Consider the following 19,904-nt stretch of genomic DNA (forward strand, 5'->3'; position numbering starts at 1 on the left):
GCGATATAAAACATCTGTATTCGGTTACTCGAACAAAAATATTCGTGGCATGTCGTATTTAAATTTAACAGGTAATATTTATGGGAACATTGTATAGAAATGTATAAAAAACTACTGTATTTCTTTATAAATATGACATTCTAGGGGAATATCGTTTGTTTTTAATAACAAAAAGTATTTAGATAACAGAAAGGCAGATTTTTAGGTAAACGATTGAAACTGTAAACCGAGTTTTAATAACTCAATTGCAAATGGATTTGATTTTAAGCATTTTCTACAATTTTTTAAAAGTAAATTATATATTTTGATATGCGCTATAAAGAAGCGTTTAATCGAAAGAAATGTGTACATAAAACTTCGAATTTATTGTCGCCCGGAAAATATCCCAATTTAATCGTTTCGATTGGCCTTTAGAAGAATCGATATATTTCGTCGATAATTAATCGCAATTAGTAATGCCCTACATATGTAGTATGCTGAGCAAACAGGTCGAACAGGGCCGTGAGCGTCATGTCTGCCGCGTTTGAGGATGTGGATTCAGCTCGTCTCATACTTTGACCGCTAACATCCTAACATATTAGAAACTTCAATATACAACTTTATCGTGTATCTACTTGAAAATCAACACCCAAAATTTTGTCTTTCCATCACGCAATCGAGAGTTTTGTCAAACATATAATTAGCAAGCTGTATGACATTATATATAAAATAATCCGTAAAAATAAAGTTTAAAATTATAATAGGCGATTAACTTCTGTTAGAGATAACTTTGTGTTTAAAACGAAATTTTATCATTAAAGTATTCATAAACATTAGAATTATTGCACTGTTTTATTTCAATGAAATTTAAGTTACGTTAAACGGTCATCAATTATTTTGACATATACGTAATTGTTTCTATAAGCAAAATTCGGACGTCTCGTATGCGTCATGCGAACGCCCTAGCACGTTCGTTTGGTGTCAGTTCAGTTGATATATCAATACTCGTCCGACGTTATTTTTGCTTCTCCGTGTTTTTGAAGCCAGAACGTTCCAACATCACGTAATAATTAAAAATCGGTCCGACCAGCGCAATATTTTCCATGATGCGACTCGGGACTGCTCCAGTCGGTCGGTCGGTCGGTCGATCGGTCGGTCGGATGGTTGGTTGGTCGGGGTCTTTTGTAGCGCCGCGCCAAAAAGTGCGACGCAGGAAGATGAAAGCCAGAAAAAAAAAAGCGCGCAGGTATGACTATGGCGAGGAGAGGGAACAGCGGATAAAGAGAGACAGGGCGGAGAGTAGGATCGCGAATAAAGAGATTCGAGGGTACGAGAAAGACCGCGAATAACGAGGAGAAGGAGGATGACCGCGAATAAAGAGGCGGAGGCGGAGGTGGAGGCGGAGGCGGAGGAGGAAGAGGACGCGCGGCAGGCTCTCTTCACTTTTCATCCAATATTCAACAAAGGTTCATTCAATTCATCCTTACACGCTAGCACATGAAACACCGCGCGACGTATGCAAATGGCTGGTGACAAATGATCTTGTTATTCCCGTAGCTCCTCTCGCTCCCGGCCGCCGTGTCCGTTCAGGCATTATACGATGTCGTGCGTCCTTTTGAACCCGGGCGCCGGCATTTCCCCTATACGTCGTCGTCGCTCGATGCGTTCGCGCTCGCGCGTCGCGTTCCGCGCGTTCGAGCGTGCTGAGCGGAGCGCATAGAGAATGGAGACGTATACGAAAATCAGAATGGCTGGCCGATTAATTGTACAAAAGGTTGAAGGTAAAAGAGATTTGTGTTATCTTAGATTATCGTTTCGATACGTCCTTCGTAACATTACAGCTCGCACCGTGTTCTATCGGACCTGTTGTGTTTCACAATCGTTCTTGACGATCGATACGTGATACATGATTTATCAGAGACTTTATCTACATTGTGCTTACGCTGTGTAAACAAGAATATTTTTGGTACGGTTTATCAAGCGTGTACTGTTATGCAAACGAGGTAAAATGAGTTTTAAACTTGCCATTTACGAAAGAAACACAATTCGAGTTACGTACAATATTTGTTTAATCAGAGGGAAAACGTTTAAAGTGGGCCAAAGTGCCTGCAATCGATGGCGCAATCGACCTAGACCTCACAGTCCCAGATCGAAGAATATGTACGGAGTCGAGAGAGAAATTACAGGGGAAAGAAGCCGAAGAAGTCGTGACACCGAGAGAGATCGCGCCGTTTTCGATTCTCCCGTTCCCCTTCGTCTGGTTTTTACGCGCGACGTATAATCTTCCGGGACGTGACCGTAGATGCCGTCGGAATTTTTCGTACAGGGCCGAGGCGGCAAAAACGGGCTTACGTTCCTTACCAGAGAACGGAATGCATCTATTTCTCGGGATACTTTGCCAAAAATCGCGAGATATACAGATAAACGAACACTTCAATTTATGCTTCTCCTTAGCTATAATATACGGAAGAATTATTTTAATCTTAGCGATTGGAAAGTACATTTTATCTACAATGTGGTATAGAAAATATATGTGATTAGTGTTTCCGCAATATTCATTTTCTTTTATCGTGACTGGCTATGTAAATCGCAAAACAATCGTGAAAGAGTTGACTTTCACGCGAGACATATATGGGCTTTCCGATATTGAATCTTTCTCTCTTTTTCTCTCGTGGTACACACTTTTTAGTCCCTTTTATATTTTATTAAAGTTATTCCGCGAGTGTGTGCGCGCCGAGACTTTGGCACAACTTTTTTAATATTCGCTGCGTCTTCGCTCGGAAGAAAGCGTTTCTCGTTATCCGGAAAATCGCGTAGATAATCCCCGCTCTCTTCCGCTTTTCGAGTGAGAAATTTCCTAAAGAAGCGTGCGTATTTCAAGCCGGCGATGAGGTACGACACGCCGATGAGAGGGGAGGGGCGGGGGGAAGGGAGAAAATTATTTAGCCCCCATTAACGTCAGTCGCATTTACTTGTCGAGATGTATTCCCTTCGTCTTTCTGCTGTCCTCTCGTCCTCGCCCAAAGTTCGTTTCTCCACCCTCTTTCCCTTCCTTACCGTCTCCCTTTCTCGACGGTTTCTCTCCTTTTCCCGTTTCTTCGGCAACGTCGACGTCGGGAACCCGCCGCAGCTCGTTATTTAACATCCTCGCTCGACGGTGATGTCGACGGGGGAACGGCGGATTTGATTTCATTCGTTTCGCGGGAGAAGGATAATATTATGTTATTCTCGTAACTCTAATAATAACGCGGCTACTTGCGCTAACGACCTAAACGCTTACGCTAGTTAACCCAAAGTGCCTTATATACGTTGCAGATATAAGCGGGCACACAAGCCGTATATTAATTTTCTAAAAGCGTTGAGAATTTACCGGCTAAATGGAGGAAAAAATATGCCTTCGGCATTTTACCTTACCCGAACGTTAAAGCTTGACGATTTTGTTTGGCATTTATTACTAATTTGACCGTTTAAAAAGATCCAAGTGCCAGTTTTAACGATAATTTGGAGTTTTGCGATAATCTTGAAAATATTTGCAAAGAAAGTTATTAGATCCTCCCAAACGCGTACGAACGCAATTTACGTAACACGAAAAGTTTTCTATCTCATAACCTCTTAGTAAAAATATCATAAATAGAGGAGTCACGTGAGTCTCGCGAGTTTCTCTTAGAGTTATAGGGATGGTTAAAACGTGAAAATCGACAAGTTTATCATCCACTAAATTTCAAGCCAGTTAAATCTGTGGTCAAGGCGACTCTATTGCGGATATTCCACTCGCGTCTCTCGATTCTGCTCCTCTTTTTTCTCCCTCTTCCTTCAGCCTTTCTCCTTGTATTTCTCATTTCGTGAGGCAGTGCGAGAACCAATATTTCCTCGCAACGTCCGCACCCTGACTCGAGGTAGGAATCGAGAAGGGAACTCCATCGGCGCACTCTTTTATAAATATTTATCCTCATTTGAATCCATCGGAGACCGAGTCCTCCTCCCTCCTCCCTCCTTCTCTTTCCTCCTGCGTCCTTTTCTTCTACTCGTTCTTGTTCATGGCCTCTCCCCATCTTCGAGGCCAAACTCCCAGGCGTGTATTTGTTCTTGCAAATCTTTTATACGTTTCGTACGCGGATTTGCATCCATAACGGCCATGGGCGACCTGAACCGGCTCTTTCATCTCGGGTTTATTTCGCCTCCCATTCTTCCCCGTGTTCTCCTTTTTTCTTTTTCTGTTCCTCTTTTCTCGCTTTTCACGATGACGCGCCCGAAATTTTCGTCTATTCTGTGTCTGTTTTTCAAACTTGCATTTTTTAAGATGATTTTTTAGAAGCGGAATCGGTGCTCTCACAATTTTGTTACTCGTATTTAATGTAGTTCTTTTCAATTAATCTTTCTCTCTCTTCCTTCTTCTCTGATAGTATCTAACGTATTTGAAACCATTCGACTTCAATTGACTTAACCTAACCTTGTGACATTTTATGCCATCGATCGATCTCTGAAAAGGTGTCGAGGCAGGTATAGTTAAGTACTTGAAGAAATCGAAAGCGACTGTCGCTCTCATTGTTGCGCTGCAAAAAATGACGACAAGAAAGATCGTTTCGTCTCGCTCTTGAGTAATTGATTTCTGGTCCGCGATCGCGAGTATCGCGACAGAGACGTGAGATATATGCGCGGTTCTCTCTCACATGATTCCCGGAGGATATCACAGTCGACCTCGGTCAACGGCAACGTGAGCGGGCGTTCTCTTCGCGGGCCAGCAGTCGGTGCACTATTACTGTCTTTCCGAGAATATTAATTACACGACGAATGAGACGGGAAAAGCCATCTCGGGCTTCGGGGAAACACGCTGAGGTCGACGAGAGCCGGCTTAACCCTTCCATTCGAGGTGGTTTACTTTTGCGTTTAACCCTTTCGCTTCTACCGCTCGCAAACGCCGCTGCAATATTTAAGCGATCCTAACTTACCAGCTTGCTGGGTAATTACTTTACTTTTACAAATTGCGAACTTTCTTACCTAATTGAAATGTAAATATTTTATTTTATTGACTTTTTATTGCTCGACTCTCTTTTCTTTGTAGAGCACATTTTTGGGGCGGAAAATAATTTTATTATAAAGTACATATATCAGAAGATTGTTAAGATAACTCTAGAGATAGATTGGGATTTTAGTTAATTATGTCAGAAAAACGTAACAAGACGGTAGTTATAATCTTATAATTTCTTCTAGCTTTCCTTAGTTTAGCAAGATCTGCGTTATTTATATCTTCAATCTATCTTGACATATGTGTACTTTTACCTGTTGCATAAAGAGTTAAATTTGTCTATAAAAATTTGTTTGTCTCTAAATATAAATATTTCTCTTCATGTAAGATATATTTTCCTGTATATTTCATAAGACTGACGATATCCCATTTCTGAAGATTACTTTTGTTTGTCCAATCTATTTGCGGAATAGAAGTTGAGCACCATCGAAGCCGAAGGAAGTCACGAATACGACTCTTGATGCATTTTCTCCTCTCGCTTCTGCCTCAGACGCTCTTGAGTTTGATTATACTTCGTAGCCTTCCGTTTCTTCTCCCGCTTCCTCTCCCACCTTCGATTCCCTTCATCTATTCGGTAACCCTTTGGCGTTAGGTAAGTGCGTGCGCGTACGATACGCGCATTGAATTCGCACGAGTGGGCAGATCGATCGATCTCGTTCGCGAAATGTCACGCGAAACGAAGATTAATCGCTCGTGGAATCGACCGCGTCCATTGTCGCGGGTTTTTCGATTTTGACGCCCGGTACGGCGGCGGCGTGATCGACGGTGATAACGCGAAGGGATCGACGGACGCTCGTTAAAGAGACCTCCCTCTGCGTCAATTTTCAAGACCGGATAGGGTATGGAAGGTGAATGCGACCCTCAACATGTTTCCGTGTCACATCTTCAGAATACAGAACGTGCAGATTTAACGCACGATGCAACACTTTTTAGTCACTTTTCCCGATAAACTGTCGACATGCGGAGGAAGCTAGATTATCACAGACAAATAAAATCGCGCAATTTTGTTGACTTAAGCTTCATTGCCGATATCTATCGACGTGAGAATTGAGAATACGCACACAAACGTAAAAAGTAGTTTCAGTTTACAGTTTCTACGAATCCTGATTGTTCTGCGATCGCGAAGAAAGGTCTTTTTCTCACATTGTTTAAAAATTCGAGCATAATTTGCATTTATCGATTAGTGTTGCGGATCTCTGAACACCGTTACGTTTTTGTTGTTCAGGGTTTGATTTTGGTACTCTTCGACGCTACTTAACGCTTCCGCTCCCGGTCGCAGAGCACCTCGTTAGAGCGGTTCGGGCGGGTATCGCGTTGGCACGCATATCCGAAATCTCACAGGCTTTCTCGATGCCATTTCTCCTCCGCCTCTTGGGTACGAGCGTAAAAAGAAGAAAAAAAAAAGACGAGAAAAGATGTGGCTTCGCGCGTTGCCAAAAACCGAAATGAAGCGCGCCTTAGGGAAAAACAATGTACCGTCGACAACGATGATTCTGGCAGCTATCGTTGTGTGGTCGCTTTTTACCGTGATCGCAAAGATAAAACAAAAATCACGTACAAATAACGGCACGCATAAGCAAAGTTGAAAAAGAGAGTAGGAATTAGAGAGTGGCGGGGTAACAGGCCTAGATTAATTTATGAATTGAAAAGAAAAATAGAAAGAGAGAGATAAAAAGAAAGAGAGAAGGAACAATAGAGAGAAGAAAGATATCATTTTTGAGAAAACTTTTAAGTGCGCTGAACGAACAAATGCGGTAATGCAGAATTAGGGTAATTGCAGAAGCAGAGAAAACCTTGTAACTTCTACTATGTATGAGATTACGTGATATAATGAACAAGGCAAATGAGAGAGAGAATAGATGTTAATAAATGAGTAGAGTGAGAACATGATAGCGAAAATGTTAGAATTTACGCCCTAGTATATAATAAAAGAATAATTGCATAATCGATAGATGGCTGTTGATAAATTAGCTAAATAAATATGTTTGTAAAAATGGTTTTAGATTTTATTTTCTTTTTATGTTATAAATAAACATGACGTTTTACAATTTTATTAAGAAAAAAAGAGAGTTTGATTAAACAAAATTTATTTGAAATAGGTGTTTATCAACAAGTATTTCGAAGAGATAGATTCATATTATCATTAAATAAAAAAGATACAAGATTCGTCAATAGAAAATCTGAGAGACTGTATTAATAAAATGATAAATATATATCCCAAATCAATAAAAAACAATTTTAACATTATATTAATAATGACAACAATAATAATGATATTAATAATGATAATAAAAATGATATTCAAGATTGCAATGAGAGAGAGTATAGATAGGTAACGATGAGGAAAATAATCCTAATATTTTATGATCAATAAAACACCATTTCGCGAAACATAATCTCGTGAACCAATATAGTAAATGCCGGATGGAGGGAAGGAAGAAGTATGGGGAGGCGGAAATACACACACACACACACACCGCAGAGAGACTTCTTTCTTTCTTTTTTAACTCGACCACCGTAATGAACCGTACCGCAGAGAAGGGATAGAAAGGAAGAGAAAACTAGAGTTTAAAAGGAGGAAGTAAGGTAAAAAAGAAATAGCCAGAAATGGGCATAGAGGAGATCGAGGGAAGAAGACGGGAGAAGTGCAAAATAAACATAACCGTGACACCGGCTTCGGTGCCAGCCAGCAGGCCAGTGCCTTCTCGAGGAAACCGCTTTTAAATTAGGGGACTAAAATTTCCGGTTAGAGTACTGCACCAGTCTTAGCCAACCCCCCTTGTGTATAGTGATGCGTGATGCCATTGGGTGAAAGAAAATTCAAGCGGTCGTAAAAGTCGCCTCTTCGCAGTTGTCTGGACACCATTTCGGGCGCTGTTTCGCAGTCTTAGGCGAAGACCCTGATTTTCGTAGAAAGATTACATCGGATTTTTGTGACTCTTAGATATTTAACTCCTCCGAACTTGTCCTTTAGCTTAAAAATTTGATACTAGCAAGTTTGATAGTAGCTTTTAAATTTAAAGAATCGTAAGGTGTAAAGTGTAAGGTTAAAAAATCTTAAGGTTACATATTTTTGTTATCTTTGTAAAGTTTACATTCAATCTTTAGAATTTCTCTATTTTTGCAGTACTTCTTTGAACTTTATGAATATTATTTAAAAAGTAACTTGATTATAGATTCTTATTTATGAGAATGTTGTCAAAAACTAAAACGGAAAAATTAACTTAAACGGCCAACGGTCTGCTACATCATTCTGACATTATCAATGAAAAGATAACAGTTCGGCGTTTTGGCAGCTTCCGTTCCGAGCTGTCGTTCCTTCGTCATTAAGCACGACGATGTTAGCGATTAAAGTTGGCGGTCGCGATCGTCTCCAAGAGATTAGCGAAAATGGAATTTTCGCTTACCGCACTCCTAATTCGATGCGCCCGCGCCGTCCCGGTTCGGGGATGGAGAAACTTCCGGTTAATGTTGCGGACGTTAGTTTTAATGCGCAATAAGGTCGTTCCACATTCGCTAGCCGTCGACAAGGATCTCAAAGAGGAAAAGACTGAGAAGGAGAGAATCGGTTGAAGGCCACCTGGAGATTCAACGACATCTCAACGGTTGCGGCAGCGACGTTTTAACGAGCCTTTTATGCCTCCAGCTTCATTATCTTCAGTAACGATCAGAAGTCAGTAGTTTGGTATGCAAATCGATTCAAATCATGAAGCGTAGACCGATTGTCGGATGTCAATGGGACTTTCGCGAAAGTTGCACGCGATTTAGTCTTTCGTCCTGCAATATTTGCTGTCATCGCGTTATTGAGGAAAGAAAAATTATTCACTGCGAGAATTTCACGTTTCGATTTATTAAAGCTTATAATTTCTACTTTTGTGTGAATAAAATTGTCTTTAGTCGCAGGACGTAAAGAAATTTATTTTTTGCTACACATTATTTGATCCAACTTCTTCAATGACTTAAAAATTGTCGAGACTGATAAGTAGAACACATTTGTCGTCTGCATGCAAATGGAAAATTATGGGTGAGGTTATTATCAAGCTTGATTCATAGAGAAAAAATGGTTTACATTGGAACTTGCAAAAGATTGATTCTCAGAAAATGATTCATGTTTCGAAAAGAGTTAGTATTTCAGTGTTAATAATAATAAAACCGTAATCGCCGTATGAAAACTGTTATAGCGTCGAGAACACGCGGTGTCGTGTCGTCATGCTCGTAAACGTTATATAATGTTTAATGTTACATGAAATGGGGATCTTAATGCTTAATCTCGCAACTTCTCTCTTGTCGTATTCCTTACCGCGAATATCTTTCTTATGAGTTTGTTAATCCGCAACGAATGCATATACATTAACATGCAATTACTATTATACGCATATCGCATTAACGTTATGCGCAAGATGGATTGCTACTACTCTGTACAGATTGTTCGCACATTGTACTTATTTTATTTTTTATTTATATTTTAAATATAGCGGGTAAAAAATGAAAAAAAATGTTGCTAGTATTTTAACTAATATTGCAAAAAGATTTATGATTAATTATACCTATACAAAAATAAGAATAAGTGTTTTCTTATCTAATTATTTAAAGTTTACTTAATCTATGACTAAATTAAGATATGTCTGCGGTATATTGAAGTGAGAAAGTTATAAGTAGTATAAATTGACAGCTTTTGATGATCATTCTTTATAATTTGGTAAAGTATAATTATCGCTATAATAAAGCTGAATATTAGCATTATTATATAGCTGCGTTCGAAAATGTTACGTTGGACGTCACATGAAATAAATCTTTGGCATTTGTTTCAATTTCTATCTCTTTAAAAGATATTTTCTCTTGTTGCTATTTTACGAGTTTTCCACGCATTATTCGCGAGGGCGATCGATGGTTGATCTCTCTTTTTTCTGTGTAATGAAATTAGCGATCTATTATACTAGACTCATATTTGAGACCATCGTACCACCTCACAAAACTCATTTAATTAATACGAAATGTGGTTTAAGCGATGAGTGTTATAAACGAAATCATGAATTATTTTGTACTAAAAGCTGTGCTAAAAGGGGATTCTCGAATGGAAATAGAAGCATTTTATTTATATATATACAAGATTATAATTTCACAATACGAAGATAATTTAAGATTGTTATAATTATATAAACGATAAAATTTTATTACACTAAATTATTATGTGGTGTAAGCATGTATCGGAAATTTGATTAAATTTTACATTTTAATGTTCATCAAAATAAATTTGTCGAAATTTTACAATACATTTCTATACATATTCAAACAGAATATAAAAACAGTACAAGTATAGTTTTAAAATAAAATTTGGCCAATGTCAGTTTATCTTTTAAAATTATTTTTTGGAAGAATAGTGAAAATGAATATACGTCGAGCTTTACATTTTATACAGATTTAACGAAACATGCAATTACGCCATAAGATGCTCCCATAAAATGCGTAAAATTTCTTCTCGGACGAATTCCGGAATGCGAAAGGAACGGAATTATGGTGGCAAACGCGAGTCCACCGCATGTCGGACACAGAAAGCCCATTAAGAACGAACTCGTATGCTCAATGCTCAGCTCCGCAACAATGCGGCACTTTTGCTGGACAAATACACACCCCCCGCGAATTCTCTCTCTGTTAGGAACCTTTCCCCTCCCTGGAAGTTCACAACGACAAAACGGTACACTCCACAAAACTCGTTGCCATTTGTCGTTAGATACATAGCGAAGCTCGAGGGTTTCAAAGTTTACACGAGGAGTAATAATATAAAACAAAGCAATAGCAGATAACGCGGATAACAATCGATTGATATAACATTAGAAAAGTATCGCTATATATATTCTCCAATAACCGATCACCGTTTATATTATTTCAAATCGATGTAAATTTACAGAAAGATTAAAATTTGCTCAATAAGTCTTAAATCGTGTATCAATTCTCATTAGTCGCGCGTCGTAAATTGAATTTTTTCAACCTGAAAGTTTTTAATTGCTTCAAGACTAGATAAACTGGAAGTAGCGGAAGAAACTTCCAAGAGTTCCCCGTTTTCTCTTCTTGCCGAAAGAATCAACCATGCGATATGCTTAAAGCAAAGTCACAGAGCGACGCGAGTCTTACAATAATCAAGATCGTAACGTCGGTCAAGCTGCGGACGAGGGAAGAGAAGGGTTGAGACTCATACCGGAAAAATGAAAAGAGGCGTAGGAACGCAATGGGAAAATGAAAAGAAGCGGATATAGAGCGACGGAGAGATGAGGGACATAGAGAAGGAGAGCGGGAGGGTAAAAGAGAGAAAAATCCGAGAGCCTTGTCGGCATCCGGTCTACTCGGCACGGCGGACTCATTAAGGGGTTATTTCAAAGTTTAACTGAATCGAGTCGGGAGGAAGAGATGATAAAAACTCAGAGCACCTTCCTCCACCTCCCTCGCGCTGCCCTCGTATAACTCACCACTGCACTGTCTCCTTACAGTTCTACCCCTTCCCCCCTTGCCGCTCCGTGCACGGACCCAGGCGGACTTCTTCATTCCTCCGTCGACACTCTGTACCGTTGGCAATATTAATTAACGTCATCCTGCAGCCGCAGTCCGGGTATTTGCAGTTTGTTAGTCGGGAAGATGCTAAGTCGCGACGCTCTTCCTCCTTCCACTTCTTCTCCGTCCCATCGCTTCTTCCTTTATCGCTTAACAGCGCATCGGCTATATCGCTCGCTTCCATATCAGTTTCATACTGCATTATTAAAAGACGTGACGTACTTTCTTCTTTACGTTGAACTTGAAAATCATGAAGATGAGAGAGGCACTCCGGTTATTTTAATAATTAATAATTAAAATATTAAGTGTCCGTCATCTATAATCGTTAATGCGTATACATTTGAGTTCCGGTTACTGGCAATTAGTAAGTTAACCATTGAAAAGCTGAACAGTGAAGGATGTTAAAATAAGGATTTTATATACATTCGATTTGTATTTATTGTATAAATTTATCGTTGATCGTTGATATGTACTTTTTGTGAACATGGAACATTTGGCACGTCCAATATTGTTCTTGGAGCCGTGCAAGTAAAGGATGAAAAACGGTCGAACCGAAATTTCAGAGACGCGAGAGAAAGAGAATATCCGCCAAAGCCACCGTCGTCTCTCTTTCCTCCTCATTCAATTATAAAGTGATCAACGTCCACCCTCTCGGTGGCATGGTTAACGATTCCAGATGGAAAACTTCAGCTCTACGTAATTCCCTTTTACACTCGGCGAAATCCGCTCGTTAGTGTGCAAAATGTATTCGCACGCGCGTACACACACACACACACACACACACATACACACATAGACACACATTCATATCTTTGCACGTGGAATCGGGTATATCTAACCCTCATTCCAGTTTCTACGTTTAACGATAAGTCTTCCAGAATAGCTACCACTAAGACCCGGTATTCACAGATAGAAGTAGATCCTTCGTCCTACGAAAAGGATATCGAGTCGAGAAAATATAAGAAAACAAGATAAAATCCTTTAGGATAATTCTTTATATATTTGCAAAGTATATTTGCGTTTTCTTAAAAATAAAATTAAGTATACGTCGTTTTGTGAGAAAAATGACATGCGACATACTTCCTATATCAGAAATAAAAGTTCGCTTATTTTAATATTTTAATATCTTTCATGACATCGCCTTACGAAAAAGTAACGAGGAACGAGATAAAACATTAGCATTACAAACGTAAACTTCAATATTACAAATGAGATCGTAATGTACATATGTTAGTTTATTTGACAGATATTCATCTCGGTCGATTGAAAAAAGAAGAATTACGGTAATATGCATGTTGACTTAGGTAAAACCAGCATAAAGTTTAACATTGCGAATGAGGTTGTAACGCATTGGTGTCATTAAAGAGTCTTTCGATCGTCCTCGGCACCGCACGTGCCTGACTTACACACCTGATAAATACATGAAGTTCTCGTGGAGACCCGTACAGGGTGGCAGCTTCATGTTACCGGCTATCCGGCAGCGTGTAAACAAATTGGCAGTAATGACGTTGCAATTTGTCAGATCGCCCGTGCTGTGTGAACACGTGCACGAGTGTGTGTGTGTGTGTGTATGCGTATCCGCGCGCGCGTGTATGCAGGTTGCATATGTGACATGCGAGGGTTAAGATTGTTACGCGATGTACCTGATCGCGCGAGGTCGTCTTATTTACATATATGTTCACCTACAGTACTCTGCGCGTGTTTAAACTGACGATAGAACCGTATAATCGCATTATTTAGCGGAAGATTCGGTCTGTCGAGATAATTTTTTTTGTGATTTTTCCCATTTTTTTTCAAAGCAGATGTCAAGCGACAAAATAATTAATCGGGAATCGAATTTAAAAAAATGGCTTCTTATTTATAATTTCGCATTCACCGATTAAATTGCTGATCCTGTCTCTTCTTTTTGGATTTTGGCACACAGCTCGCAAGCACGTAGTTTCTTACGCGTTAATTTATAACATTCTGCTTCATAATCAAGAGAGAGGAACAATTTAGCGAGAAAACAACTGTTCCGGTACGACTGTAAAGCTGTCCTATTAAAGTTTAAGCTAAAAGTCGGTGGTGCGCGCGCTTAGCATGTTGTATCGTGTAATGCAATTATAGCGACCACGCGCATGTAAAAATTAGTCACACGTTAGGCTAATGAAGAAACTTACTTAACGAGTTACGACGCGACTCCAACATTTTCTCAACGGACAGTCAATTTAGTTATAAATGGACAAGAAAATATGTTACGTAACCACAGGAATTTTTAACGCTTATGAAATATTTGGGACTGCAATATAGAGTAAAGTTACGTCAATATTAATATATTAATGTTGTGTATATTAATATATAGCATATGATGTCTATGTTAATATACCTGTCGATAAATGTCAGAAATGAAATTTTACATTAAAATGGTACATTATACATATAAAGTATACTTTTATTCTAACACAAGTGATAAAATGTTTTAAAATTAATAAAAACAAAATTGCTTTTAAAGAGAGAGGCAATCAGTTACATATTGCAACTTTTGTCGAATCAAAACGCTATGTTACACTATGTTTTGGTTTACGTAAATTTTCAATTTTGTTCTTTTCGGCCATGGCTATTCGGCTCTGCTATTGTTATTTCCTATTATTTTTATAAAATGAAGCATACGAAGTATCCGTCAATATCACTTACTTGTAAATTAATTCTATTTTGGGGACTCTTTGTCGCGGAAAGAGGGAAAGAGAGAGAGAGAGAGAGAGAGAGAGAGAGAGAACATCCTCTAAAGTCATTAAAATCAAAGTCTCCAGTTTTAGTAACGAACCCTCGTCACTTCATGCCACGTCTCTCGTGCTCTTTATTAACGTCAACGACACTAATGATCGATGGGAAAGTAACGAGCATCCGTTATTTCTGTTTTAGGTAAGCAGACGTCTGCGTCTCGATGCGAGCGAGCGAACAGAAAGTGTGCTCGCATATGTTAGTCGTCATCGTGGCTTAAGTGAGTACACCCGCTTTTGTATCTGCTCGATACAAATCAGCGCGCTATTATACATACACACAAGCCGACATATACTTTCTTACGGCGACGAAGACCGTAAATTCTCGGCGAAACGAGGGGGGAGCTGAGCTATCTGCTCTGAAAATCGCGCTAATCGTTATCGCGCCGCGTTATACTTGCCGGGTATATCCCTCGCTTCTCGCGCTTCCCTTTGGGTTTTCCTGGAATTAATTATTTGATTCCACGTTAATTATTTCGCGGCTGGATAATGATGAGAAAAGATTACATTTGCTCGTGCGTTTAACTTGGAATGAGTTCGAAATAACAATTTGCCGTGCCGCGTTTTGGCGCATGCGACTAAATGTGCCACGGCAAACATGTACGTATATTTTCCGAGAAAATCTATTTTGAAAATAAATTCCAGTAAATTTTACATCTTCTGGACAATTGGATTTTTATGCGAAGAATATATGCAGACACGTAACGATCGCTACAATATGTATCATCATTTATTCTTAAATCTTGAATTTTTATAACAAAGTAGACCGGCTTTTTAAATAATATAGAAGTGGATTGTTATAAGACTATTTCTAAAATAGCATTTTAACAGATTATTTTTAGTAATACCATCTTTTCTTTCTCATTTATCTAATATCTTCACACTGAGACAAAAAATTTGTTAATCCCAAGAAATATTTAGTCCGATACGTTCAACTAAACATTTTAGTTAGTTAACTAAACATTAGTTGAATTAATTAATTCTGATTAAAGAAACTAAATAAATTGTTGAAACAACTAATGTTTAGTTGACTAACTAAAATGTTTAGTTGAACGTATCGGACTAAATATTTCTTGGGATTAACAATGTTTTTTTCTCAGTGCAGAAATCTGACATTAATTATGTATTTGTACTGTTGGTAAAATTTTGGAAAATTCGATATTAATTCCATTTCAGTTAAATGAGATAATTAATTTAGCAAGGAAAGATTGATTCTGAGATATATATTCACCGGACGAAACGATGGAGAGCCCCGCTTTGATATTGCCGAAGTCATAAGGGCGGATAAACGTGTTTTGGGGCTGGAAGTCAGAGGGGAAAAGGAAGCGAAACCGGTCGCTTTAATTACGCAGAGCCATTGTTGCGGCTGGTTGTTTATAATTAATCGTTCGAAAGCCTGTCCCTGCCAGCGACAGATATGACGGCCAATAAAGTACGTCGCTAGCAGCCGCTACCGGTCGGCCGATGGGGAATTTCGGTTATGGCGGAATTTCGGTTTGCCGTCGTTGAAACAGCGCACACGTATCGAAACGCGAGTGTGTCGCGGTCGATCGACGCTAACGAGCGGCCGATCTCTAGTTTCTATAGAAATAGCTCATCATTGAATGCGGAATCCGCATAACTGCAGAAAATAGCGGCGATATACGATGAATTATTGTTATCGCTAAATTTGACGATGTAACAGTATCGCGGTGTATTACGATATATATGTAAATGTATCGAATAATGCTGCTGTAACATAAGAATAACAATGATAATAGCAAAAGTGATACTGCGCTAAATAACGATACCGTCAAACGTTAGAATTAACCAAGTGATTTCAACTAGCGCTATTAGCGTAATTTCAACTTAGTGAAACTAGAGACTAGGAGACTAAACTTAGAGACTACTTATTCAAGGACCGCTAGTGTAGTCCTAACTTGCTACTAAACTTACGGAATATGAACTTGGAGATTACCAATGCAGTTCAACTTAGTAAAATCAGAGATTAGTAACCCAGGTATTATAAATATAACTAAGACTTAATAAGAGATTGCCATTGTTATCTACGTAATAGTGCAGTGACACGTTTCTTCACTCCATCTTGGTGCGTTCGAATTAATTCCTTCGTGTGTTTGATGTGCGGAGAATGGGGTAAAAGACGGGAGGGGATTTAGCGATTTCTGTGAAGTTTGCTTTTTACGAGGTGCCCGGCCATGCCAGATTCAAATGAAGCGTGCTTTAATGCTGTCTGTGCGTGTTCGGCTATTCCCTCTTGCCAAGTCGAATAGCAACCCTTCTGCTTTCGTTTCCTCTCATTGACATTAACCGTTACCATTGCTTTGTTCCTTGACCGAGTTTTCCCTCCAATCCCCTCGTCGGGAAGCGCGTTTGTTATCAGTTTTCGGGAAGTAATTCCCAACTTTTTCGAAGTTTCTTTCGCTCCGTTGTACGAAATAAACGCAAAGAAAGTTTAATTGTACCCGACGAATATGCTTAAATCGGCGAAACGATTAAACCTTTTTCCTTTAAATCTTTTCGATTAAATAAATTGTTGCCAAATCAGCAGCCGGTAAATTATTATGGATTGGTGTATAACAAGAGCAGTTTATTTATGTGATTAGGGAGAAAAGAGAAACAGAAATTACATAGCTGTTATTAAACAAATTTTTACGTAAATTTCATTTTGCTATATCTTCCTCAAATATTTTTTTAGCACATAAATTGTTTTAAATAATAGTAGTTGAAACAATTGAAAACTTTAAAGCGGCAATTTTTCGAAAACCATGTATTAACGGAAAGTTTTAATTAAAAATTTTAATTAAAGACCTTTGTTGTATACATATATATGCCTTGTTATGTATACATGTATACATAACACTCTCAATTACATTCAATTCGATTTTTAACATCCTTGCTAGCGTCAACAAATCACATTTTTATATCTCAAACGTGACCTAAATAGAATTTTTATTTTAGACACTATTAATGGTAAATTAGCGAGATTACTCTTCGTGCTTATTATTCTAATGAGAGTTCATGCCAGTTGCATCTGTAGGATTAATTCCTCTTTCACTTCTTTCTCTTTTTTTTTTTTTTAATCGAGTTCGCCATTGTGAGATCAGCGGACATTAAATGACGCACACGAGCGACGTTAAAGCGCTAAATTTCCAGTGCGGTGAGCGCCGTTTCCTCTTCTTTCGAGAAGGAGCCAAGTCCCCTTTGTATTCGGTCTCCGAAGAAAAGCAGCCGGTTGTGACAGCGTGGATGAAATAATGCGCGAGTATGGGCGCAGGGTGGAGAGAAAGAGAGAGCAGGGTCGATATTCCGGAGGGCTCTCCGAAACTTTCCGCAGAAGTCACTCGATAAAGTGATTAGGTAACTTTCGGCGAGACGATGGAAGGGGGGGGGATGGAGAGGTAATCGGTCAACGGCCATTACAAGTTGTCCCGCCAAGGTGAAATGACTTATTATATCGCAAAACGGTTCGGACATTCGCGTTTTGTAGGGGAAAGTTATTAAAACGTGATTCGGGATGAAATCAGATCTCATATAATTTTAAGATATACACACAACTTTGCTTTGTGAATAACTAGTCTCATGATCTTTAGTAAGGAATAAATTGATTATTACATTTTTGTTATTTATTTAGGAATTATTAAAGCATAAAGTGGGAATGTCAATTGTGACGGCATCAATGCGTATTTAATCTTTAAATCTCTTGAGCCATGAAGATCTTTACACATGGATATTTAACATATCTAAACTTACTGCTAAAATAAAATAAGGCATATAAACTGATAACAAGTACCTACACATTGGTGCTCATGCCATTTATGCAAATAATTGACATTTCTATTTTATAAATGATAGAGAATAAGTTATTATTTAATTTTTTAATTTTAATCCAGTAATTCCTTTTGCTTCATATTCACATTTCAACGAGCTTATCATTTTGATTGGTAACAAAGTTTATTTTATATTACCTCTTAAATATTTTATTTTATTCTTGTTAAAAAAAACATTATAACGTGTATTTACAACGTACCTTAACGAAGGTTGTCAATTATGAAACGAAATTATAATATATCTAGTTTCTCCAAATGATACGTGTATCTGGTAAATTTGTGTGTAATTATTCACGAACCCACGTAGCGCTGATCGATGCAATTGTCCAATGCAAACTATCACTAATCCAAATTCCGAGTTATTCCCCCTTGGGACATCGTTGCACCTTGCTATGCTTTCCCACGAGCGCCGCCCAATTTGTGTCCATTTCGACTATCGTTCTGGGACACACGTGAATGTAATATTGCGTGGGCGCGAACACGGCGCGGCGCGGCGGTGACAAGGTTGTTCTTGACCCGTTGTGACTGCCGTTACTTACTATACACATTGTTTTATCAACCGTACAATTTGTAATGACGAATGTCAAACTAGCATGGGATAAAACAAAGTGCCATGCTTTTCGCTATTTGTCATCGCACGACTCATCGCATCACCATCTGCCATACGTGCCAGTGGCGTAACACCCGACTGACAACGAAGCAATAAACAATTGATTGCACAGTCCGTCAGATCGATTGAATACTGTCATTTCGCTAGAAAATACGAATCCCTTTAGGGACGGAATTGGTATGATATATACTTGCATATCATCTTGTAACGCTCTTTTTTTCCTATTTTTCTCACATTGCTGATCTTTTTTAATTTATTTATTATTAATACTAATCCTATCTGCGTATTATGGATACTGATTTTATGCGAGAATCAACATTATTATTACTGATACAAGTATGAAACTGATATTGATATATATTTCCATATTCCGTATTAACAATTTCATTAGTGCATATAGATATTATTTAATATGCTAATTGAACTATTGTTCCTCGTGATAGCGTTACGCCACTATTCCCATCACGCATTATATCTCAGCTTGTGGCATTATACGCGAGATGAATTCAAATGTTCGAAAGTCATCTCTGTCCATAATATATTCGATGTTGCACGTGGCTATTACATTTGCATTCGTGAAAGTCTCTGCATTACTTCTCGGAGCGTCATCGAGATATCAGATTGGACGAGGTGGCAAAATGATGGATATTTACGTTTATTAAATGACACGATGACGCTGCTGATTTGCCCGAGGAGATGAAGTACTCACGAGTCATCTTGTGTGATGCAGCGAATTTGTAATATGCGTACGCGCGTATTCATGTTGCATAGTACGCGCGTCGTGAGATGATTGTTCGTCACTTACCGATCACGCACGTAGAATCCAATCCGCTCAGACGTGCGAGAAAGTGTTAGCTGAGATCTTCTCTTATACCTCCAATACTTTCCCGCTTGTGTTCTTTAAGATAGACATGTTTTGAAAGAGCAAAACGCGCGTTGAATTCATTAAATTACTGTGTTATTGATCGCTGTTAATGGCACTATTAACGCCAAGTGATCAGAGACGTTCAATAACTACTTGTCTACCTTGAATAAAAAATTCTGAAGATTATTCAGAGGCTCCAATTAAATCAGGCTTTATCAAGCGCAAACGGATAATAGACCTTATTTTCCCGTCAGTAATAAATAGGGTTTGCTTTATCGGGACATTAAGTGGG

At 38.7% G+C, this 19,904-nt stretch overlaps 1 protein-coding gene across 6 annotated transcripts in view; it reads left to right on the forward strand.

The window, feature by feature from the left end:
* The window catches only part of Rbp6 (RNA-binding protein 6), a 598,266-nt gene that overhangs the window by 90,598 nt on the left and 487,764 nt on the right, over window positions 1–19,904 (forward strand). Inside the window, exon 1 of one of the 6 annotated variants that reach the window (XM_071769999.1) lies at window positions 14,453–14,531. The exons of the other annotated variants lie outside the window; for them this stretch is intronic. The gene's annotated coding sequence lies outside the window, so the exon portion shown is untranslated. Of the gene's footprint in view, window positions 1–14,452; window positions 14,532–19,904 lie in introns of those variants that run through there. 6 annotated transcript variants of the gene reach the window in all.

This window comes from Temnothorax longispinosus, chromosome 2 (genome assembly GCF_030848805.1).
Source record: "Temnothorax longispinosus isolate EJ_2023e chromosome 2, Tlon_JGU_v1, whole genome shotgun sequence".
Taxonomy (NCBI): Eukaryota; Metazoa; Arthropoda; class Insecta; order Hymenoptera; family Formicidae; genus Temnothorax; species Temnothorax longispinosus.